This window comes from Protopterus annectens, chromosome 3.part0 (genome assembly GCF_019279795.1).
Source record: "Protopterus annectens isolate FY-2018-M chromosome 3.part0, PAN1.0, whole genome shotgun sequence".
In the NCBI taxonomy this organism is placed as follows: Eukaryota; Metazoa; Chordata; order Ceratodontiformes; family Protopteridae; genus Protopterus; species Protopterus annectens.
In genome coordinates this window covers 370174409-370201630 of record NC_056731.1, presented here as the reverse complement: position 1 = coordinate 370201630, position 27222 = coordinate 370174409, and the positions used below count along the sequence as shown (strand labels likewise).

Genomic DNA, 27222 nt, shown 5'->3' with positions numbered 1-27222 from the left:
AATTATTATATTCATTTTTGCTTTTAAAAATGATTATACCATCTGCTTATAGCCACATATCACAGGGGAAACTGGTTTGTCTGAACACATTTGCAACTTCCTCTGTTTCAATAACATCTATTACCAAGTCATACTGTGGAAACAGAATGAGGAACGATTCTGACCCTGAGTTCAGGTCATTAAATCATGACCTTCACAGCCATGTGGAAGAAAGGGCTGCGACATTGGGTGTGTCAGTACTGTTTATTTAAAGGTGTATTTCCACCTACAATCATTACTTTAAGTGAATATGCCCAGAACAGCCCTTAGCCACTGGTGAACTTTGCAAAAATGCAGATACGAAATGCAGATTCAGCATTCTGTTTTGTGCCTCTGTGCATAATCTTTAAGAAATGTTTTCTTTTCACATCACCAGCATTGCAAGTACTTTAAGATTTTCCCTCTGTTTCCCTCTGCAAATGGACTTTGGCCATTAGGGATAACCTAGTCAACAAAATGTAAAATAAAAACAACATAAATTAATCAATGACTCATTAAATAAAAAAATAAAAAACAAACAAATGTCAGAAAGATGTGGTAGTTTTTTTATATATATATATAATTGAAGTACATTTTTATTAATGGGATAAATAATTATGACTGTTTTCTGCTTCATCTTTTGAATATTTTTGTAATTTTTGCTGTAATGTTTGACTATTTTAATTAGATTTGTATTATTATGTTATGTAAACGTTTTCATGCATATCAGATTTGCCAGCAATTGCATTTTTTGATTAACTGAATGTAGTATTTTTTTTTTGTTTAATTTTGTAAGATTTCACTTATGTGTTTACTCTAAGTACGTAAAGTGATTTCATGGAAAATCTGAGTTCACCTTTGTTGTATGCAGCTGATTTTTTTCTTTTTTTTGTAATGAACAAATGGAGTGAATTATAGATGGTACCTGATGACATGAGAAGAGTGATGCTAAATTCTTAATGATGCAACAAGAATGGTGATAAAATGTGTGATACTCTTATTCAGATAAACATTTTATCGCACCATTTTATATTTATTTCTTTATCACATATCTTTACACTCCCCCCTCCCCAAAACATCAGTAGAAGACATTTGATTTATCACACAGCAGATTCACAACATTGATGAGTGCGTGTATGTGTATATTTATACGGGTGCCTGAAATTATGTTGCGTAGTCATTTATTCAATGGAATATTTGGGTGTGGAACAGATCAGAAACTTTCTTTGTTAAGTGCCTTATATGTCAAAAGCAGGAAGATGGAATGCTTGTGATTACAGTAAATGGGAATTTTGTTGTAATGCGTAATGTTTGAATATACTACTAAATCATAGATCTTCTGCTGTAGGGTTAGGGTGGAATTAGCACACATTCATTCGTTAGTGTGGGGAGTGCAGTGTAATCCAAGTGTCTGATGCTTTACTGTCACCTGTTTCCTGGAAGTAATTCTGATGTTGTGAAAAGATATAACCAGCTGCTCTATTGGATGGATTAGGAATAAGCAGACTGACAATCTTAGTCACTATTCACAGTTTAATTTGTTTGTCAAATTACATCATGAAAAACAGTTAGCTAGTTGTACGGTTTTAGATCCATTTAAAAGCTTTTTACATTTATTTTATTGTTTGTTCTTCCTTTAAAGAAGTGATGCACACCCATCTATACTTTTCCATTACAGGAATGTTTAAAGGGCATGGTTGGAAATAAAATGGCATTTCCCTGTTGCAAAGTATCACTGAATATAGCTCTTAAATAAACATTGCAGTAAATGAAATATTCATTCTCACAGACAACATATTAGTTTCCTATCAGCAGATCCATGTGGCAATTGATAATGCACTCATTTGATATAAAATTTAAAGAGAGCACATGAAAAACTTGCATGCTGATGCACATGAAGTCCTATAGTATGCCCTGAAAAGTTGCAAAAATAGGTCACAAGTGCAAATTTCCACATTTAGAACATTATGCGTAACAAAAAACAGCTGCAATATAGGGCTATTGCTTTATTTGAACTCTGTCTGTTTATATACAGTTGTTTCAGGAAGTATGTGCAATGCTTTCACACAGGAATGTGTTAATGGGTTTAGAAAATCAGATTGCCATATGCAAATGTGGCATTCGTGGAGCATGGAATGCAGTCAGCCACTAAAGCCAGGAGCAGCTTTGGAGATTAGCAGCATGAAAGTGAAACTAAGCTAATATGAAACATGGCTGAAGAGAATTGCTGATTTGGGAAAACAAATGGGTGTTTGGGTGGTTGCGGCGTGCAGTACTTTCATTCTGACTAATCTGCAGATGCATATTGGATTTTTTATGGTCTGCCCCTGCATCAAGTCTTAGTGTTAAGAGAAATGACATTGCACCGCATGTCTTCCATTGAAGTGATTGATGGCTGGATGCATTAGTCCATACTGTTTATTGGCAATTAGCTTGTTTAGCATTGAGTGAATCCATTATAAGGCCATATGTTGCTGTGATGAGCTGACAGTCGGGCACTGCTGTGGAGTGGCTGACAGGAAGTGGTAATTTCACATGGGAATAATACATTTTCTGAGGACTGGATATGCATGTCTTTGCAAAACATGAAAAATAGTTCTAATCTGCTTTAAATCTGTTACCCAATGAGGTACAGATGATAAAAATACAATCAGAATGCAGTTAGTGGGCACATTTGTGTAGAATATACTCAAGTGCGATTTTACCAATATATACTATATATTTATTTCTGATTTACATTGTAGAGCTACTTATAAAAGTGGTATTAATTGTATAGTTTGTTCTGCTTCTTCCATATCTTTTCATAAAAATGATAGTCTATTCAGACAAGATAATATAGTATACAGGGCAACCAGAATATAAAGTTCTGTGAATGACTACAGGTGAGCATATATGTACAAATTAACTTAAAGTTTTAAAGCATCTGTTGTTGTAATGGCCCTTTCAATATCTTGTCTGTAGCTTTTGTATGATTTCAGTCCCATGGTTATGTAGCCCTGTATAACTGTGCATCTCACCCACTTACTTGACAATGGTGAGATCTTCTTTTCCTTTGGAGGGGGGGGGGTTCTTCATCAGCCAGCATATCTGGCTTCTTTATGTGGTGAACAATACCAGCTGTGCTAGTGATTCTGGTTGCCTGACATGTGAAAGTTATTGCGTACTGTGATGTTTTGCTGCTTTTCTGAGTATCTGCAGACCTCTTTGCAGTCTATAGTACTACATTCCTGACTTTGTAACATGTCCGGCTTGTGCTGCCTAGAATGGCATCATAGTCTTACAGTCGACTGTCATTGAAATGAGAACCCATTTATACCCTGTTAGTCGCCCATGCAAAATAGATTGGCGGGTATTCATCCTTCCCATATCATCCTCCAGCTTTGCAATTTCCTTTATTTCATTTTATTTTTATTTTTTTGCAATAAATAAACAGCTCATTCTCAGCCCCTAGGCAATTGCACACACTATCAGTGTCACTGGAAGATTCCCCAACACCAGATGCATATATCATTAGTGACACTAGAACATTCCCAAACACCAGATGCACACACCATTGGTGATAATGGAATGTTCCCAAACACCAGATAAACATATTATCAGTAACACTGGGGTATTCCCATACGCTGGTTGCGCACACCACAGGTAACACTGGAATATTTCCAAACACCATGCGCACACTCTATCAGTACACTAGGATATTCCAAAACACGAGATGCATATACCCTCAGTGACATTAGTATATGCCCAATCACCAAATGCACACACTGTCAGTGATACTGGAAGGGTCCCAAAGACCCGACTGACTCCATCAGTAGCACTAGGATATTCACAATCCACATATGCAGGTATACTTTCAAATTCTGAAAATCCAAAACTTTGAAACTCTAAATACCAAAGCCCAGAGGATCGAAGTTTTGGAATTTCAAAACTTGTCAATAGAGATCACCGTACAGTGCGGAACTGGAACTTTAATGTCTCTTCACTGTAGTGTGATCTCAGAGTTGGTATATTTAAGTAGCAGGGGGTATGGAAGCCGTAGCCCCCACATGGGGGCTGCAGGGGGGTTGCCCCCCCCCCTGCAAAAATGTGATTTCTGAACTTTTATTGTTTTAGATGGTTTTTTTTCCAGTTTCGAAATTCCAAAACTTAGATCCTCTGGGCTTCAGTATTTACAGTTTTGAAGTTTTTGGATTTTCAAAATTTGGAAGTGGACCCACATATACACGTACTACTGGGGACACTGGATGATTCCCAGTCCACATATGCACATACTGTTGGTGACACTGGATGGTTCCCAGTTCCCAGATGCACATACCATTGGGGTCATTGGATGATTCCCAAACCCAGTACCATTTATCTTTTACTTTTAAATTCTGGACACTGGCAGCTGCATGCGCAACCTCTGTCCCATGTCTGAAAAGAAAAAAACTGCTAATTATTTCTGTTTTTCTGAAATTAATATGATCAGTTTGTCTCTCTTTTTTTTTTCCCAGTGGACCTTTACTTGGATAGGTGCCTAACTAACTTCATGTTGCTTTTATTTACTTATTTGTTTGTTTGCTAACTACGGAGGTGGGATGGTCCAGAAAACTGATGTCATAGCCCTGAACCTGAAACAGTCATGTTTAACAAAGTACAAGAAAAATAAATCTATTACATCTATACAGACAAAATACAGTAATAAATACTTTGCAAAAGTACGTACAAAACAAAATATTTAATATATACTACAAAATGTCAGAGGTGTACATCGGGGACAGCCTTATTCCAGGTATGCCCCCCCCCCCCCAAATACTGAACATTGGGTAATACCTGATGCAGCACTACCTTATTCCTAGAATAATTAAAATTGTACTATTGCTTTTAAATTGAAATAAGGAAAATGTCTATAAGTGGATTGACACTGTTGAAATGATACCCAGACTGCATGTGGAAAAATAGGTAAAGGGGTTGTGGATGGATGGATAGTTTTACCTCATTTTAATCTGTATGTGTCCAGTACCTGAAATAAAAAAAAAACTGTCCTTCCCTCCTGGCAGCAAGTAGAGTTGCTAAAATAATTACACCAACATTAACTACCCTATTAACTGTTTTCTTCCTCCTTACAAATGCGCATATAATGATAAAGGGTGCCTTATCTCCAGTAGTAAGATTTTAATAACTAATTGTTTAATTAGTTGAAGGAAAGTATTTAAATATGGTGGACATGTATTCTGGCTGATTCCTGTAGAATGCAACAAGAGGAAGAAGCTAATGTCCAAGAAAAAGAGGGACTGATTCAGCAGAATAAGGACACCCGCCACAGCTTGAACAAGCATATTAGATATCTTGTATAGTCCTCTAAAGCTAATTATGAAGTTAATCTAGCATCTCTAGCTAAGGATAATCACAAGGCATTATTTAGCTATGTCAGAAATCTAAAAGGGAAGGCCCAGCTTTGTGCCAAACTAGTAGTGGATGGTACCACTCATACTGACCCTGAGGACATCACCAACCTGCTAGCAGACAGATTTGGTACAAACTTCACCCCCTTGTCCACACCAGACATACCCCAAAGCATGCCTATCCCCAGTCCTCTACCTAGTATCTCCAAAGAGCAAATCATAACTGCACTCTCCATGGCCAAAAACACAGCCTCTATGGGACCAGATAACATCCCAGGCTGCCTACTAGATGGTCTAAAACAGGATCTAGAGGAACCACTTGGCACTCTCTTCAATCACAGTCTAAGTATTGTCTTTGTACCAGCAGAGTGGAAAACAGCAACAGTAATTCCCTTGCACAAAGTGGTCTATTAACCAACCATTGGAACTATAGATCCATAAGTCTAACCAGCCTTATCTGCAAGGTATAGAGAGAATCATCATGGACCTTATCAACAATGACATAGGTGACCTTCAGACTCTTGAGTCAACCCAGTCTGACTTCATTAAGTGTAGATCATGCTTATTAAACCTGGACTTTTTCCAGAATGTTACCAAAGCCCTGGATGAAGGTAAAATGGTACATGCAGCCTGTCTTGACTTAGCCAAGGCTTTTGACATAATTCCCAACTCAGGCATCACTGAGAAACTCACCCAGCTGGGAATTTCGGGTCCGGATGGAGACATGATAAGTCAGCAAGCAAAGGAGAGTAGTGTTGCTGAAATTTAATTAATCCTCAAGTCTTGGTGAGTACCTTCACAAGGTTGACCCTGTTTTTACACAAAATCTCACCAAGACAACATGGATATATAGACTGCATTTATATGGTATATATCATGGACAGAAGTAGGTTGAAAATTAAAAAAGATAGTTGGGTGCACAAGATCCAGGATAAAAAATGCCCAATCCTGGTAGGCACACTGGTGCCAGGACTGAAAAAGATGATAGTGTAGAATCCTCAAAATACAGAAGCATTCCTACAATGGGGCCAGGCCAGGCCCGGATGGAGGATGGCCTGCCTGTTGTAGAAGGAAGTAGTAGTCCACAAAAATCACAAAAAAAAGAGCCATAAAGACAATAAAGTGGACTACTGAGGATAAGAAAGAAATTATGTATTGTTACTATTATGCAAAAAGCCTAGAATTTCCAGACAAAAGATATACAAAATTATTAAGAGAGAAATCAGAAAGAAACATGCTTCCCAAAAAAAACTGTCAGAAGTTTCAAATAAAAAAATTGTATTCATTAATACAACAGATTTGTGAAAAACAGTATATAGATCAATAAACTTAGATCTGTTTGGAAAAAGAAGCACCTGAGGAAGTGCAAAAATATAAACAACAAAACCTAGAGATTTTTGAAAAGTATAAAAAAGAAGTACGGACCTGGGAAAGAAAGCGTGATTTGATATGGTACAATATTTATGCAAAGGAGAAAGCCAAATTAATCAATATAAAGATGGCAGCCCCAAAGATATTCAAAGAGAAATACAGGCAAAGGCATCCAGATATGGAAAATTTCACAATAAAAAAAATATCACAAAGAGGGAATGTAGAAAAGACAATTAATAAAGTAGAAGTTAAAAAATAGAAGTTTAAGTTATGGAGTGCCTGCGAAGTGAAGGATTTGGTGTAGAAGGTCTAACACAGGTTACATCACAGAATGAAGGAGCAAGTCCCCAAAGTAAGGAGAAGCAGGAAGTTCAGGAAACATCTGAAGAAGAAATATGGATATGGGAAAGAAAAAGAGATTTAATATGGCGTAATATTTATGCAAAGGAGAAAACAAAACTAACCAATATAAAAAGAGCAGTACTAAAGATACTTGATGAGAAATACAGGCAAAGAAATCCGGACGTGGAAAACTTTACAATCCAAAAAATAAGAAGACAAAGAGGAAAAGTAGAAATGGAGATTAGTGATGGAGAAGTTAAAGAAATAGAAATTGAGGTTATGGAGTACTTGTGAAGTGAAGGATTCAGTGTAGAAAATGTAATTCAGAAACTACCACAAGAGGATAGAGCAATGGATATCCAAATTAAGTGGAAACCAATGGGATGGGAAGCAATTGGTCAGGTGCCATATGAATATATTTTTGAGCCTTCCACAGGAAACCAGTATAAACATTCACTTGAAGCTGGACAGCAAGGAAAGGAACAGGAAACTGTGGAAACTGATACAATCAATGTTGAGGAGTGACAGGCCAGTGAGTTCCCATATGACAGAGCAATGGATGGCACAGGACGAAATTGAAGAAAATGTGCCACAGAAAAATGCTATAGAACTTTCTATAGGATGGCCGCAGGAAATGCAAAACAAAAAATCTGACCTCGGTTTGTAAGAAAATGAGCTAAGAGAAGAGTTGCTTGATTTAATAGAGATAGATAGACATGTTAAGATCAATGAAAGAAATAGACTGTAGAAAGTTAATCAAACCCAAAAAGTCAGAAGTTTGATTAAGCAAATGAACACATTAATTAGGACTGTCCATAGAGATCCATGCAATATAACAGAAGTAAACAGGATATATTACTGTGCAGCTGAATTAATAACTGATAAAAGTTCTACCACAAGAACACAGGGTAGTGAGGGAAAGGAAGGGGAGAAATCGAATACCATCATGGAAGTATCGAATAGAGAAAACTATAAAGCAGTTAAGACAGGAAGTGTCACTGTTAGAAAAATATAGAAGAGGGAACGGATCAACAAAAATACTAAGAAAGATAGACATGATAAAAGCAATGCACAGTATTAGAACAAACCAGGATCTATCATGTACTGTTGCAAACAACAAACTAGAAATCTCAGCACAGCCGGAAAAACTTAGAAGATACACAGATAAATGTAAAGGAAAACTGCAAAATAAGCAATTTATTGATGACCCAAAAAGGTTTTATAGAGAATTGAGAAACAAGGTAAAAGGAATTGAAAGACAGCCAAAAAAAAAAAGAAGAAATGGTCACATTTTGGAGAAATATCTATGAAGATCCCATGGAACATAACAAAGATGCTGAACGGGTAGAAGAAGTAAAAGAAACAGTAAGAGGTTCAAATGTACAGGATATGAAATGGGATGAAGTAACAGCCGGAGAGAATGAAACAAAGTTAAGAAAAGCCTCTAACTGGAAAACCCCAGGCCCAGCTGCAGTACTTAACTTTTGGTTAAAAGTACTAACACCTTTGCATGAAGATTTAGCCATGAGTAAGAAGTATTTATACGCGCACCCCAAACAGACACAACCCTGGCTAACAACAGGAAAAACAATGCTCCTACTTAAGAGTGAACCTGCAAGCTATTCTAAAAATTATAGACCAATAACTTGCCTACCGACGATGTATAAGCTATATATGGAAACTAATGCTGACAGAGTTTATAGTTATTTAGAAGTTAATGGATAAAAGTCAAAGAGTGCTTAAAATGTATAAGATACACCCTACACTGATCGACTACATTACAGTGACCATGAAACAGTGGCAGACCACTTTGCAATTAAGCCATGATAAAGGACAAATTATTATTCCCAGGATAAAAATTAAAAGGGAGATATTCCAGGTGAAAGCAGCAAACTGTAAAGACTTCTCATATTCTCTTTGTCGATGATTTAAAACTATATAGCTCATCAGATGAGAAACTCAAAGCACAACTGAAAGTTGTCAAAACTTTTTCAGATGATATAAGAATGTCATTTGGTCTTGATAAATGTGCAAAAACAACCTTTAAAGCAGGAAACCTGCAGCACCAGTAAAAAATCAGCTTGGGACAAGAATGTGATATAAAAGAATTTGAGCAAGAGGGAGTGTATAAATATTTTGGAATTGATGAAGGGTCAAAAATAAAACATGAACAAATGCAAATAAACCTTAGTAAGGAATACTTTAGAAGAATTAAATTAATCCTGAAAACAGCATTGACATCTAGGAACACAATCCAAGCTATAAACCAGCTTGCTCTTCCTGTCCTAACTTACAGTTTTGGAGTGATTGACTGGCCCCAAAACATGTTGGATAGGTTAGATAGGAAAGCAAGAAGGATGCTTCATACTCACCAAATGATTTATAAAAATCAGTGCATACCAAGATTATATATTCCCTGTTTTGAAGGAGAGATGGTCTCCCTGAAATTGATTACATGTATAGATTTGCTATCAACTCTCCTAAAACCAGGCAAAACTACTACTCCCACTTCTAACTCCACCAAGGACAATATGGACATATCCTCCCAATTTAATCACCAATTCACTGAATCCGTACTAACTTTATCCTCCCAACTACCCAAAAGCAACCCTACACATAATCCAGTCAAATACTCTAAGAATATCCCACATTTTTCTCTCTTACCCATACCAACCTCCAAAATTAAGAAACTCCTCCTAAAACTGAAACCAACCACCCTTGCTGCTGACAACCTACTAACCAACTTGCTAAAAATAGCTGCTCAATCCCTATTTCTATTCTTATCAACCGCTCCATACAAGAATCTTACATCCCCCAGTTATGGACGGTATCATATATTATTCCACTTCATAAAGGTGGAAATTCTTATGAATATTCAAATTATCGCCTCATTGCCATTATAGCTCCCTTATCTAAAATACTCGAGAAATGTATACATTCTCAAGTGATGCATTTCCTAAACTCACATAATCGTCTCTCCCACACACAGTATGATTTCAGGCAACACTCTTTTTTGCCAGTCTAGTCAATCAACAGAAATAATAACAACTTTGTATCTGCAATATTTTCCCACCTCTCCAAAGCATTTGAGATGGTCTCACATTCCTTACTACTCAACACCCTGGCCTCCCTGTCCTTTGCCCCATTCACTATAGCATGGTTTAAAAGCTATCTGTCTGAAAGACAACACTCTATTCAATGGCAAGGTGTACTATCCCCCTTACTCCCAACTACCATAGGCGTACCACAAGACTCAATATTAGGTCCACCTCTTTTCTCCATTTATACCAATAATCTCCATACCACCACACAGCATGTTTCACTTATACAATATGCAGACGATTCAACTCTTATTTGTTCAGCACCATCAATCACCACTCTAAAACAATTCACTCAGAAATCTTTTAGCTCTGTCGAAACATGGATCACTCAAATCCAGCTTATCCTAAACCCTAATAAAACTAAATTGTTAATTTTCACCCCCAACAAAACCATGCCTACCCCTCTATCCTTCACTATCTACTCCAGAAATGGCACTATTATCTCTCCCTCTGACCACACCAAACTCCTGGGCATTGAAATTGACAAAAGCCTACTTTTCGACATCCATATTTTACAAACAATCAAAAAGGGTCCATAAAAAATGGGAACGTTATATGGACACAGAAAATCCCTCACAAAACAAGCTCAGATTACCCTTGCCCAAACTCACCTACTGTCCACTCTAATGTATGCTGCTCCTATCCTTACCCAAGTCAGAAAACTTGACCTTGCCAGACTTGAGTCATGTTATAACAAAAAATCGCCAAATTTGCGAATAACTCCACCTTCAGAACCCACCACTGCCAGGCTCTAAGGGAACTACAATGGTTAGAACTTCCCCAACTACTAAATCACTACCAGCTAGTCATTGCCTACAATATTGTAAGACATCCTGAAAAAACCCAGCACTAGGCCAACTCCTCACCCACTATAATACAAATTGTCCTCTCCGCTCATCCGATAAATCTCTACACTGTATCTCAGAGGCTAGCAATACCGCAGGAAAAGCTGTGTTCTCTCACACCATAGCTAGAACCTGGAATAACCTCCCTTCTGCTCTGATTTCTGTCTCAACTCTTACCCATTTTAAAAACTCACTTAAATCGCACTTAATGGAAAAATGGCTATGCCCTTGCATCACATAATTCCTTCGGTTCATTCACTCCATAAAACTCACTGCATACTTCAACCACTGTATAACTTTTTACAGTCTTATGAAACTCTAACTGCTTATGGAAATTGTAGACTTATCACATGAATATCTATGGTTAACTATGTTTTATTCTCTGTATATATATCTCTTGTTTTTCCATATTTGCTTGTACAGTATTTTTTCATATTGTTTTTTATGTATTTCTTCATATTGTTTTTTTATGTTGTTTTTTCTCAGATTTGCTTCTTCAAAATTGTTAATCATATTGTTTAATGTTGGTACTTACTATGGAGCTTTTCTCCCTGGGCCTCAAATGTAAAATAAAATAAATAAAAATAAAAAATCTGCAATTGTGGGAATGCACACGTATCTGCTTACCTCACAAGACCCAAACATAGTGACAGTTTTGAAACATGAGGAGAATAAATCTAAGATGACTTCTCTGCTTAATCTAGCAGAAGCATATCGGAGTCAAGCAAGAATGGAAATCAAACCAGAAATAGATAAAAATCAGGTGGCAACTGAATGTGCAAAAAAACAAAAGAAGAAATATTAGGTGAAGGATCAGATGAGAAGACAAGAAATGTGGAAAATGCATAAATATAGTTGCAAGTATAGAAAACTTCTGGAAGAACCTCATGTTGATCAGGAATGAACACAGGAATGGTTAAGGAGAGGCAAATTCAAACCAAGAGATGAAAGGTTAATACTGACAGCTCAAGATAGTGGGCTATGTACATGCTGGTTTACAAAGTCCATTGAACATATGGAGAAGCAGATAAATGTAGGCTTTGTAAAACTGAATTGGAAACAGTTGCATACCTCGTTCCTGATTGTAACATACTAATCGCAGAAGGACTGTATACTAAAAGGCATAATAATGTGGCAAGGCTGTTGCACTGGGGATTGTGCAAACATTATGGTATTAAAATACGGGAAACATGAGCCACAAAGCATCATAGAAAATGAAGAAGTTTACATCACATGGGATCACCCACAGCCAACAGTTCAGAAGATAGATGCTAGAAAACTCGATATAGTGGTCCATGAAAAGAAGACACAAGTAGCATTAATCATTGAAATTGGCACACCCAGTGACTATATGTCTTGTGTACAGAGAGACACAGAGTCATAAAATATCAGGATCTGCAGGCAGAAGCAAGAGCAATGTGGAAGAAAGATACCCAGACCGTTGTTATAGTAGTAGGAGCAACAGGTCTTATAAAAAAGAATCTACAATCATATTTAGATATGTTACCAATACATGTAACCCCATACGAACTGCAGAAGAAATCATTGTTGGGCACATTGCAGGTGCTTCGAAGAGCACTTTTGGCTGACATCAAAGACTGAAACAATACTAATTTCATGAACTTTAATCGTACTTTGACTTAGGAATGGGGTCCATTCTCATCATGGTATTAGAAACCCAAAATACTTGGAGAAATTAAAAAAATGGTAATTATCCCATCTGTCACTAGATGAGTAGCCAACTGGCTCATTGACAGAACGCATATCGTCAAAGTTGGGGATTCCACTTCTATTAGCAGACCAGTTACCAGTTGTGTACCACAAAAATTTACTACTGTTCAGAATCTATTCCTCAGAATTCCAGATGAAAACAGATGGCCTGTGACTTACCAAGTTTGCTGATGACTGTAAACTGGATGCAATCACTAATTCCCTCAATGATGTTGATATACCATAAAAAGGGCTTACACAAACAAATGACTGGTGCCAAAGCCACGGACTTAAACTAAATGCAAAAAAGTGTTATCCCTTATGGAAAAGGGGAGGTCCTTGCAAATTAAAATATTAACAGTACATCCCCTTAGCTCAAACCCTGCAGTGAGAGATTTGGGAACACAGGTTGATAGCAACCTTAACTTTGATCACCATATGTCCACAGTGGTAAGGAAGGCCTTCAATGTTGCACATCTCATAAGTAACACTATCTCATCCTGAGCTAAGAATGTTATAACCCCCCATGTACTCATCCCCCATCAGACCTCTAATAAAGTGCAATGCTCCCTTCTATATATACCTCACCAGATGCCAGCAGCAGCTGGAGAAACCTCAGAAGTTTCTCACCAAGAAAATTCAGGGCCTTCAAAATATGACCTGCATGGACAGACTGAAGGCCCTATCACAGTACTCTGTATCTTATAGGCTGCTCAGGGGCAACTTGTGCCTGGCCTACACAGCAGTCCCAGACCTTGCCGTAATGGAAATGCTGCACATTCACAAGTCAAATGAGACAAGATTCACTCGCTCTAGGGATCTTAACCTAGCCTGTGACATTAACAGGACATGCTGGAGAGACAGATATGTCTCCCAGAGATTGCTACTCCTCTGGAACAAACTCCCAATTCATGTAAAACAGAGCTCCTCAATGACCCTATTGAAGCATAACTTAGACAACTGGATGGCAGACTGTAAAGTTACCCTGGGGGTGACATTTATGTCCTTCTTGGATAAGGGCAGATGGTGCTGATCATAGGCACATGCTGCAAATATAGACCATACAACTTGGTCAATTAGGGAACAAGGGTATAACATAGCTAGGCTTATAAAGGCCCTAGGGCCAATAACGTTGTAACCTCCTATGAAGCTATGAACCTATTCTCTTTTTTGACACTGCTGTTCATTTGATCAGCTGCCCTACAGATATCTATATCTATACATACATACATATACATACTCATACACATACACACACACACACACACACACACACACACACACACACACACAAACGTGTGTGTTTGTGTATGTGGATATAAAAAAATCAAATGATAAAAAGGTCATGGAGATAAATCATAAGGCATTTAAAAAAAGAAAGACACAGCAAAGCTAAAGTCTTCACTGTGTAAAACCTTAAACCTCCTGTAGTGCAGGTCTATAGTTTATATGCAAAGGACCTTTTAAGGGCATGCCAGTATTTCAGCTACATTTTACTTTAACTTTTTAAAGTCTTTACTAGTGCTTTCAGGCCGATAGAGCTGAACCCCACTATCTATATGGATGCCGTATTATACTGCCATGTTTTGCCTTTTTTACTGGGGTTGTTAGTCCTTAGAAACACAAAGCTTAAAAACAAGTTTGATCTCCATAACATTAGGGTAACTGCAAAAAAGGCAAACTAACATCCAAACCAAAGGGTTAAAATGATTCAGGACAGGCTACGTAATGAGGTAATACTGTAACAAAGAGCTGAAGTCACTATTTGCTACTGGTCAGATTTTCAGGTAGGCAAATGGCAAAGAGCTGTTATGTTTCTACATGACAGTACTCTATTAAACTGTGTTAAACACCTAAACTGTAGCAAAAACATATAATAATATCTTGCTACAATTCCTACCTACCAAACAGGCACTGACTGACTAGCCTTTATTCACAATCTCTGCTGTTAAAATCAGTAGTGTAGCTGGGATGAGGTGAAGGGAGCAATTGCTCCAGGTGCAAAGTGTTTATGTACTAATCTACAGGCACTTAGAACTAATGTCTTAGGTAGCCATCTGACCCTTTTTCTGTTTGCTCTTTAATGCATGCCAGATTTTAAAAGCCAGTATTACATTTGGGGTCACAGCTGGGTGCTGTGTGGTGGACACTGTCACAAGCAGTTTACTACAGTTTAAAAGTAAAAAGAAAAAGAAAGTTTTTTTTTTCTTCCTTGCAGTCTGAGAGCTGTAGCACTCTGTGTGGGGAATAAACTGTAGCAACTGCTTGCTGCATTGGTAGCAAGCCGTTTGCTACAGTTTCAAAGAAAACAAGAAGTAAAATGATTTTCTTTTGTATCTCTTTACTAAAATGTGAGGAAGGGGGATTGGGGCAGGTTGCACAAACAGGACCTGATTTGCTCCTGCATTTCAGGAGGCCCAGGAGCTGATCATGTGAGTTTTTTTTTGGCCATCCAGTGAAGAGCTGGGGCAGGAGGGAGGGGGCAAGGATGTATCTGTCCACCTGACTGGTATGCCACTAAAAGGAGTGGACATTTTTTATTCTTCCTTTTCAATTGAAGAGTTGGGGAGGCAGGCTGTTACCAGTTAAAATAATCACTGGTACTGCTATTACCTACTCTACAATGTGGAGTGTGTCACCTACATCTAACAGCCTGCATCCATGGAAGCAGTCCCCCTTCACCGCACTCTTGCCATCTAACAGCCTGCATCCATGAAAGCAGTCCCCCTTCACCGTACTCTTGCTATAGCTCTACATCTTACTATGTTTAGTGGTGACAGTGACAGCCTTATTAATTTTATGTACCAATCTACAGGCACTTAAAATTCATGTTCCTAGGCAGAGGGCAACTCCATAGATTGGAAGGGTAAAGCCCTGACTGTGTTGCAGGTGACCTGAGTCTGAATAGTAGATCTGAATAAGCTGGGGGAGAAGGATGGGAATGAACAGTCACTGCTAGCTCACCTGTCCTAAGGGGAGGGGGGCAACTCTGATTCACTACATGGGTGACACCTAGTAGGAGCAATAGGTGTTTCACTCTATGTAGCTTGAGCCTAGAGAGTCTCTTGTGCCATGTGCAAGTTGCACATTAAATGAACAGGAATTCAGTGTGCAGAAGCACTCTTACCCTTAAAGGGCAGCCTGTGGCAGAGCTCAGAGGAGCCTCTTCAGGGGAGAGCAGTGCTTTGTCAGCAATAAGGGTAGGCTGCCTTCCAGGACCACCAAGCTCTCTTGCTTTCTACCACCTGTCTCTTGTTGTGGAGTGGATAAGCTAATTGGGGATTCATAGGTCATATCAGTTGGACTGCTGTGTTCTTACTTAGTCCAGGGATGCCTGGCTCTTGATATTGTGGAATGAACATGATGATTGGGTGTAGATACAACATCCATTGGACTTGGTACTGTGAGGGTTTAGGTGAGGAACTTGGTTAGTGGTATCACATTACTAAACAAATATCTTTTATTCAATATATATCAGTCTTCACTAGGTATCTGAATTTACAATCCCATGACATTGACTTTGCAAAGTTTTGACTTTGTCAGCTGATTTCATTTCAAACATTTATGTGCATAGTGTATTTAGTTTGATTACATAGTGTATATAGTTTTCATTATTTTATTATATTTCTGCTTTATTGTAATGTGTTTATTTTATGTTTCCTAAAGTTGTTCACTAAAAGGATATTTGAAACAGAAGACCTCGTACACATGATCATCTGCTGCCTTGAAGTCTGGCTGTATAAAGCAGATTTGTTTATTAATAAGCAATCTCTGCATCCTCTTATTGAGTGATGCATCCTATAAATAATTCAGTAGTAAAAGGCAAATTTAATTTCCAAATATGGTTAGCAGTTTTGGGGGGTAAGGCTTTTAGTCTGATTATAAGGGCTCATATAGACAAAGATGATGGGTGAGTAAAGTATATCTATTCATTTGTAAAGATCATGGATATGAAGCAGCTATTGCCAGTGACCTTTTTAATATGGATTTCTATTGTTGCCACTTTGCAGCGTTTTGGTACTGGGTCCTGCACAAGGTCTGGTAATTGTTTTATAATGCGGTCTATAAAATAGCAGTGCACTGCAGATAATCAGTCTCACAGCACTGCAGCCAGACTTCTTGCACTGATACAGCCATTTTTCTCCATCTGTCTAGTTCATCTCCTACAAACCCATTCATACCAGATTGAAGTTTAGAACTGTCCTGTCCCCTGAACCACTCACTTCTTTGCTCTTCAGGAGTTGCTAATCAAATGACATTAGAAGCATAACACTTTCATTGGAGGTTGTGATTCAGCACTTTCCTTTTGTTAAAAGCATAAAATCACCTTTTTTACCTCATGACCCTTTGCTTTCTCTGTTCTGTCTATAGTCCTCATTCTCATGAACTTTAGCACTTTCATTCTATAATTCCATTTTGAAGAATGATTTCATATTTGCTGCAATAAATCTACTTTGAGGTGGGAGATGAATTTTTGAATCACTTTAGTTTATAACAAAAGGTTGTAAAATAACAATGTAAGTTGAAAAGGGTAAAAGGCTACCAAAGATAAGATACCACGTTTACTTTGTCAGACATTATTCTTTTTAACAGTATCTTACCTGAATGCTGAAGGACAGATATTTTATCAGAGTACCTCTTCTTGAAAGTAAAAATGTATTTTTTTCAGATCCAGACCCTACTGCTTGTTCTTGCTTTGTAAAATGAACCCCCATGTCCATGTATAGAATGTGCAACCACTTATGTTCTTGATTTTATATCTTAAAAAGGACTGCATTAAATTTCTTTGTGAAAATATCAAAAATCATGCTAGAATGACAACGAGCATCTTCATCTGGCAAATTAAGCATTCTGACTTTGGCCACATGTAACATCTCTCCCTAAAAGTAACCATTTCTCATAGTAATCAGTGAATGTGATAGCAGTAATTTTACGTCTGTCATTAAGTACATTTTCATAGGTTCATAGGTTCATAGGTAAGTACTAGGCTATCTGCCCAAGGGCATTTATAAGCCTAGCCAGAATGTGTTGGCTTTCGCCACCCCCTTAGATTAGTTCCCTGTGCCTCTGTCCAGCAGAGCCATTAGTTCCCTATGCCACTGTCCAGCAGAGCCACTGCAGTGATCCCCTGGGTAAATTTTCTGTTTCCCATCCACCCGTCAAGGTTTCTCTTGAAGAGTGTTAGTGAGGGGCTCTGCCCGATGTATATTGGAATCCTGTTCCAAAGAATGGGGAGTCTCTGGGTTAGGAATCTATCCCTCCAGCATGCCCTATTTATCATTGTGGTGAGGTTTATATCTCTAGAGTGTGTGGCTCTCCGAGATTTGTTTTTTTTTTTTTTAGATGGAGCTTGTCCATCAATTCTGGGTTGGATATGGCCTTGTATATCAGGCAGAGATCACATCTGAGTAAGCAGTATGCAACAGAGTACAGCTGGAGTTTCTTGAGTCGGGCTGCATAGGGCATCTGTTTGAGGCCAGTAATCCTCTTGGTGAGGTACTTTTGTGGTCTTTCCAGCTGTTGCAGGCATCTTGTAAGGTACATTCCAAATGGGGCGTTGTATTCTATGATGGGTCTAATAAGTGATGAGTAGAGAGGCACAGTAACCTCTTTTGTTCTAGATGCAAATCCTTTTGTGATTAGATGGGCCACATAGAAGGATTTTCTAATCACCTTGGCAATATGATTATCAAAGGAGAGATTACTATCTACTTGGGTCCCCAGATCCCTTATTACATTTTCTGTATTTAGGGGACTACCACCTATGTGGTAGTTCATGGGTACTTTGTTTTTTCCCAAGGGGATGACTATGCACTTTTTGGCATTTAGCTTGAGGCCATGATTTTGACACCAGGTATCCGTCTCAGTGAGACCCATCTGGAGAGTGTCTGTATCAGCCAGAGAATCAGTTATGGCCCCTAGTTTGCAGTTGTCTGAGAACTTGGTCAGCCATAGTCCTCCTATGCTTGCCTGTACCTCTGAGATGTGTATACTGAACAGGAGGGATCCTAGGACTGAGCCCTGGGGGACGCCACTTGTAACCAGTTTAGAGTCGGACGTAGAGCCTGCAACTCTCACCATGTGGGTTCTATCCATGAGCCAGCTGACAACCCATCTCATGACATAGGGATTTATGTTCAAGCTGATGAGCTTGTCTATAATACTAGAATGGGGAATGGTGTCGGAAGCCTTTGCGAGGTCTAGGTAGGCTGTGTGGGCTTCCTTTCCCTTGTCTAATGCTTTGGTAACCATCTCAAAGAAGTCCACCAGGTTTAGGAGGCATGATCTGCCCTTAACAAAGCCAAACTGGATAGGGTCCAAGGTTTGGAGGTTTCCAATGTCTCTGTTAATGAGTTCCATGATGATGCATTCCATAGCCTTGCAGACCAGGCTAGTCAGGCTTATAGAGCGATAGTTCCCGGGGTCCGTTGTGGCTCCAACTTTGTGGAGCGGGATAACTGTTGCTGTGCACCACTCTGTGGGTATGTAGCCTGTAGAGATTCTGAGTTTGAACAGTGTGTTTAGGTGGTGGGTTAGTTCATTTTGGAGCTCTTGTAAGACACAGCCTGGGACACCGTCCGCTCCCACTGAAGCTGTATTTCTGGCTTTGGATAGGGGTGTTTTAACCTGTGTGTCTGTGATTGATGGGGCCCTACATTCTTTTGGTATGGTTATGGGCCCTTTAGGGGTTGAGAGGGGGGTGAAGTTTGCACTTAACCTGTCTGCCAGAATGTTGGCAATATCAGTCAGTTCAGTGTATTTTGTGCCATTCTGCACTAACTCAGAGCAGATCTGAGAGTTTCCACTTAGGTTCTTGACATAGCTAAAGAATGCTTTGTAGTTATCTTTGGAGTCATTGGCAATTTTTCTTTCGAAACTAGCCTTGGATGATTTAATGAGGGATCGTAGTTTCTTGTTGATACTGATCAGGGATGTCTTTCCTTCTTGGGATTTTACTCTTTTCTGTACTAGTTTCCTCCTTCTGTTGTATAGCTTGTTTATGGCAGGGGTCCACCAGACTAGTTTCCTTTTTCTTGGAGGAGTGAGTCTTGCTGGGATAGCACAATCCATGCATTCCTGAAGATGCTCATAGAGTGCCTTTGTAAAGGTTTCAACAGCTTGGACAGCATTGTCCTTTAGCATGGGGGCTGTGAACCTTTCCACCTCAGTCTTAAGTAACGTGAAGTTTGCTTTTGAAAAGATTTTCATGGTGGTTTCCTTGATTGGGGGTAGGGGCGGAATGTGGATATCCAGAGTGATTAGTCTATGGTCTGATCTAACCAGCAAGGGGTTGACCTCCAGTGTGGAACACCGGTTGCCCATGTTGGTGATGACCAGATCCAATATGTTGTTCCCTCTGGTGGGGGTGTTGACCACTTGATCCTCGGCATTCGAGTTTATAAATTCTAGGAAGCGTTGGGCAAGGGAGTTAGCACTTGAGTAGTTCTCCCGGGTTATGTTTGGGTAATTGAAATCACCCGGTATTAGGGTGTTTGATAGGACCTTCATATTTCCCAGTGTCTCCAGAAATGCGGAATGGGGGTCCTGGGCCATGATGGGTGATCTGTAGCAAGCTACAATTTGGATTGCAGTTTTGCCCATTGTTAGTTGCACATGGATGATCTCTGATGCATTGTGCTGCGCCACTATCCTGGAGGTGTGGGTATCCTTGATGAATATGGATACACCCCCACCTTTTTTGTTTCGGTCCTGGTTCTGTGGCCGAAAGGTATGGTATGAGTTATAGCCTAGTAGTGCTGGTGTGCTCTCAGGAGCCTTAAACCAGGTTTCTGTTACTGCACAGATGTTGATGTTCTTCATACTGAGGACTGCCTCAAGTGTGTGCATTTTGAAGTTTAGACTTCTGGCATTGAGTAGCATTACCCTCAGTTTTTGGTTACTTGTGCTATTTATGGTGGTGGGTTTGTCTTTTGAGCCTTGCCTAAAAAGGCATTATGGGGGCGTCAAGAGCCTTGGACAATATTCGAAAGCCTAAGGGTGACAGGTGCAAGTCATCTCTTGTGAAGCAACGTGGCTTGTCGAGCATGTCATCCCAGGCGGACAGATACTGGATCCCCTTTGAATGACACCAGAAACTTAGCCAATTGTTGAAATTGATAATTTTTTCTTTATACTGTGGCATCATTCTTGGTGAGGGCAGGATGCTACTCAGGGTCAGGGTCATACCAGCCTGGGCTACATGATCAGAGAGCTCTTCCATGTCTCTTTTCATGTAGTCCAGGGAGGTACGTCTCAGGTCATTCACACCAACATGGACAATGACAGAGTTGTATTTGTAATTGACATTTTGATGACATTTTACATTTACCTTCCATACTTATTGGACACCATCATATTTTTTCTGTGCTGGCTGGGAAAAGCTGCTAGATGTACCTCGTTGCTTCAGAAGTAATTCAAAAATATTGTCTAATGTTGTCTGGAGAAGTCACTTGCTCTGGAACCCGAAGGAATCAAACCCAGGGCTGTATGCAATATGGTGTGAAAGCAGTATCTGTCTTTATTCATGAAATGGAAAATATAAACACTTTTATATATATATATATATATAATATGTGTATGCTTGTATATACACACATGCACACATACACAAACACACACACACACACACACACACACACACGTATATATATATATATATATATATATATATATATATATATATATATATATGTATGTATTTATTTACATGGGTCTACTTAAAATGATCAACAGACACAAATGCTGATGTTACTAATGTTGAACACTAAACATGAACAATGGAAATGCCAGCACATTATTATGCATGTAGCAAGCAATATCCTCTGTGCATACAAACTTAGCTTATAAAAAAAAGAAAAAAAAAACATTGTTTTTGCAGGGGGCAAGGCCCTTTGCACCCCCAGACCCGATCTAATTGTATATACTAACTGTGATCACACAAAATCAGGGAAAGGGCATGTTCTGCAACCATGAGAACTGTGCAGTCTCACACGCCTGTTGATCATCTGCTTAGCTGATCAAATTGTATCAGTTAAACAGATGTCCACCAAAAGTATGTTCATTCAAAGTTGCTGCCCTCATACGTATATGTATGTATATATATATATATATATATATATATATATCTATCTATATATATATATATATATATATATATATATATATATATATATATATATATATATATATATATATATATATATATATATATATATATATATATATATATATATATTATATATATATATATATATATGGGTCTATATTAGAACATCGAAGTTTAAAAACTTTGAATGTTCTAATATCGAACCCTATCCAGCGAACGCTGAAAATATCGAACATACAGAACAGCAAATTTTTTTCCTAGGGAAAAATTTGCTGTTCCAAAACACATACACACAACACAAGCACACCAAACAAACAGTAATCCACACATATACACCTAAAATCTTACACCCAACCCTACACTAAACTATACACACACCACTAAATATCCACTTACCTTAACCCAAACCCTAACCCTAAGGTCCTTCACTATCGCACACTCACCTCACCCGCGCCCTAATCTTAACTCACCTACCCCGCCCTAACCCTCATGTCCACACAATCGCACACTTACCTGACCCACGCCCAAACCTTAACTCACCTAACCCACCCTAACCCTCATGTCCACACAACCGCACACATACCTAACCCGCACCCTAACCCTAACTCACCTAACCCGCCCTAACCCTCACGTCCACACAATCACACACATACCTAACCCACACCCTAACCCGCACTGAATCGCTCACTTACCTGAACCTGATCCGTAACTTTCTACCACAGTGCTGAAAATACCGAAGCAACAGAAACAGACAACCAAATTCTTTCCCTAGGAAAATATTCGGTTTCCTGTTGCTTCGATATTTTCAGCTTTCACTGAATAGGGTTCGATATTAGAACATTTGAAGTTTTGAAACTTCGATGTCCTAATATAGACTATATATATATATATATATATATATATATATATATGTATATATGCATCCCTCAATACACACATCATTTTCTTTGTTGTATCTGGCTATCTGGCTATCTAGCTCTCTATCTTTAATGTACCCTGTATTTCACAAAGGTTGACACAAAACATAAAATTTGGGGGAAGATATTTATGCCACCATGCTTTGGCGTCTTCATTTCAAGTGCAGGCTTTTTCCTGGATCATTGTTAATATTTTCATCTCAGATATACCACATAGACATGTATTTATTTAGTACTCCAGTTTGAATGTTGTTGTTGCATCTTTCGGCTTTTCCCAGCTAGGGGTCACCACAGCGGAACTCCAGTCCGCTAATGATTGGTAGTAGATTTTTACGTGCCGATTTGCCAGCTCTGACGCACAACCTTCATCGAAGGTACGCCCATTCACGCATGTCTTCACACAGAAGACGCTTTAGCTGAGAATCTAACAGGACAACATCTTACTGTGAGGCAACAACGTTACCACAGCACCACCGTTTGAATGGGATAGCTGTAATTATTTTTCTTAGCCAAGAGGAGAAGTTTTACCAGATAAGGTCATTTCAAATAAACTGTCAAAAATTAGTTTCTAAGTTACATGTAAATGTTTGTGCTACATTACTTATTGATGTAGGATAAAGAGGTTATGGGAACATTTGGGTAACAGTTGCTAAGAACTATAGGCATGAAGGTAATTTTTGGCAGTGAAGCAGCATAGGAGACTAATCTCCACCAATGGATCCATCTTACATCAGTATTCACACTCGGGGAATAAAACAGCCTGTATGACACATCTCGTCATGTCATGCAGCTGCTAATGTACTGCATGAAGTATACTAGTATTTGGCAACCTCCCTGTCATCCCTATTTTGGTTTTGAACAGGCCATGCTGATCTGAAAGCATAATGAGGTTGTGTTGTACAGTTGCAGAATTAGTACCTCATATGTATGCACAATCTTAGCAGACAAAGTACAACCAGATACAGGTATTCAGTGAGTGAAGGTCACATAGCAGATGTGCTCCTTGGGGCATGGATTCCTCTCGTCCAGCAACATATTAGCAGTTAAACAAGGCACTTTGCCCTGTAAGAGAGAGGAAGCAGGGTACAGTGCTTCCAATTGTATGCTGTATTGTATAGCTTGTAGCATGGAGCAGTTCTCCAAAGTTCATCGTTTAAAATCCTGAGGCTGGATGGTTTACAGAACTATGGAATGATTATTTGCATTTCACATTGCTGCAGTCAGTTGCACCATGCATTTTCTTATAAGACTGCTACATAGAATTCTGATATCCATGTTAGGCCCAGATACTGGTCAAATGCTGCCATAGGCAAGCTAAAGGACTGCCCCTCCAAGAAGCCATATCAGTATCCCATTATTTTGCTGTTATTCCTTGTTATCATAAAATGCTGCTCTAGTTTGTATATTGTTTTCTTCTTTACTTTACAATAATTGGAGATTTAGATTTAATTTAAAATTTTTATTTAAAATTTTACAGAAAAAACACTGACAGCCATTTTCTAAAGAAAACAAAACACTCTCACATTGAAAACAGTTTTAAGCATGAGCAACAGTAAACTTGTCTTCTCTTGAAATTAACATTTATTGAAAATGCATCTGGCAACTCATACTGCAAACATACCTGTCATCTGTACTGAATTCCTTGGTATTTCCTGGTTTTGGGTTCAAAATATTAGGGTGCCACGAATTTCCAATTGGACCTTTTAAATCACGATTTTGGCATGCAGACGTGCACTAGCATGAAGGGGGAGGGGCCAAGCACAGTCCCACTTTTAAGAGGCCTCAACAATAAATTAAAAAAAGAAAACACACACAGTGGTGGTGGCTTCCTAGAGATGACTTGGTTAGGTTTTATTTACATGTGGGACTGAAAACTTTCTCTAACTCTACAGGGCTGGATATAATGATTCTTGCGCTTGAATTCTAACCAGAGGCTGATAAACTTTTAGTCTTTATTAAGCATGTATAATACATCATAGGTTTGAGAGAGATGGAAAGAGGATTCATGGTAATATCAAAACTTCAACAGTATTATTTATGATTATGAATGTAAGATGAGGGGTGGGTTCTTGATGACAGATGCTTTTATAAAGTCCAGTGGGTAATGTGCAGCTTTACTCACCTTGACATTTTTTAAGTAATGTGATACAGCTTTTCCTATTGGGTGACCTTTGCTGTTAGATAGATGCATAATAAATATGGAGAAAAAATTTGGTGTGACTCTGGTATTAAGATTGTATTATTCCATGTATTTCTCTACATGCATCAGAAATGTTGTTGGTGGGCTGTTATTTTTGGCTTGCGCACCATATAGTAATCTATAATCCTAGCCTGAGCATTGTACTGAGGTGAGCTGGGGATACTGTCAACCATTTTCTGGCAGTGCCTTTGGCATGAAAGGATCACTCTTCCACCGAGAGCTGCAGTTTGTTCTGTAGACTCATATAATTGAGTTGAAACTGAAATTCTGTTTTGTCATTTAATAGTAAGTACGTGTTTAGCATGGCATGACAAGAACTTCAACTGATAATGCCCTTCATGCCAAGTTCTCTAAAACAGGCCTGCTAATTCCCCACAGTCACAGGTTCAGATCCAATTGCAGAATCAATGATTGGGTGCACAGATTTCTTTAAACCCTTTAAACAAGAAGTCAGCCAAGGAAGGTTTATAATGTTTCACATTTTGATTGCAAACCGGCAGCAAAATGCAAAAATAAAACTTCATTTGCTGCTGATCATCATTAACTGGACTTTGCATGATTCTTGTTACTGACACCTGAAACGTATAACACTAGACTTTAAAATCTCAGACAAATAACAAAGCGCAATAATAATAGTGCATGTGGCTTTGCAAACAAATGTGTTAACCCCTCAAGCTCTTAGAGCAATAAATCTAAACAAAGCCTAAAAAAAATTGGGGGTGGGGGTAATGGCCCACAAATAGGGACAGATTTTAAATATTGATCTTATAAATTTACTAGAATTACAGGATTTATGTTTGGATGTATTTTTTCTGAAGGATGTGAAGTTTGAAACTCAAATGTATGCCATTATGTAGTGATTTCAACCCTAAGTGATTTACCAGAAAACCACAGATTTTGTGAGGAACAGACTGAAAATATGAGAAAATAATGAGGACATTCTGTGAAAATCTAGACTGCTGAGAGGTGTGCAAAATGCAAGTCACTCCTTGCTCTTTACTAACGCTGAGTTGGCTGAAACATGGTTTCCATTTCCATCTTCCTGGATGTTGTTTTGTAAGTTTTGTTGTTAGTTGTCCCATCTGATAGTGCAATAGCATGTTTAATTATTTATTTACCTCGAACCATCTGGAGTCGTACCGTGTCGCTGGTTTAGGTCTGTGTTAGGGAGGGGCACAGTCATATGCGTTGTATGTAAGAAGATCAAAAGGACAGTGAAGACAGAGCTGATAAAAAGACAATAGCCTGGCTGTAAGCAGTACACATGTACTAGCAATATGTTCTATGGGCTTGCACTCTGACAGTCAATACCAAGATGCCAAGATGCCAAGATGCCATAAGCATAGCTCTCAACCTTCCATCTCCAAAATGTGGAACAGTACCTCTCATAATGTGAGATGCTCACAGCTTACAAATAATGCATGCTAGGAAGCTCATAGTTAAAATGTGTTACTTTAAAGTTATAAAACATTCTTTTGATGAAACAATATGATTTACTACTGTTTACTATGCATACTACTTAAAATAACAATAATGGTGTGACAGACCTTTTCAACGTGGAAAAGCGAGGAACATAGAGTTAAAGACTCAGAATAAGGAATGTTCCTCATATTGGAGGCATTTGAAAGGCATGGAAGGCTAATTTCACAGCCAAAAGCCTTTACGGAACAGGTCATATGGGCCACAAACACTATAACTATATATATATATATATATATATATATATATATAGATATATATATATGTATATATATATATATATATATATATATATATATATATATATATATATATATATATATATATATATATATATATATATATATATATATATATATATATATATATACATATATATATATATATATATATATATATATGATATATATATATATATATATATATATATATATATATATATATATATATATATTTATTAATTTCAGACATTGGCAGAATAAGATCCTATGCATTAATATACATTTTATGATGTAAAATAATTGTATAATTCTAATTATTGTCATTATATATTGTGTGATTCACCACCTTTTCTCCAAAAGTCACCAGTTTTAGGAGGGAACCGGGATTAAGAATAGAGACCTGTATAGAGCTAAAATATGAGTCTACTTTAGGGACAGTTAGAGGTATGAGTCAGTGCCCAGCATCAGCTGCTATCAGATTTGTTTACAACAACTACAAATGCACATTGGTATTTACATAACTACAAG

At 38.2% G+C, this 27222-nt stretch overlaps 1 protein-coding gene across 1 annotated transcript in view; it reads left to right on the top strand.

Annotated features, from left to right (window-relative positions):
- HECW1 (HECT, C2 and WW domain containing E3 ubiquitin protein ligase 1) overlaps positions 1-27222 on the top strand; it is a 2794797-nt gene that overhangs the window by 311695 nt on the left and 2455880 nt on the right. The window lies entirely within an intron of this gene.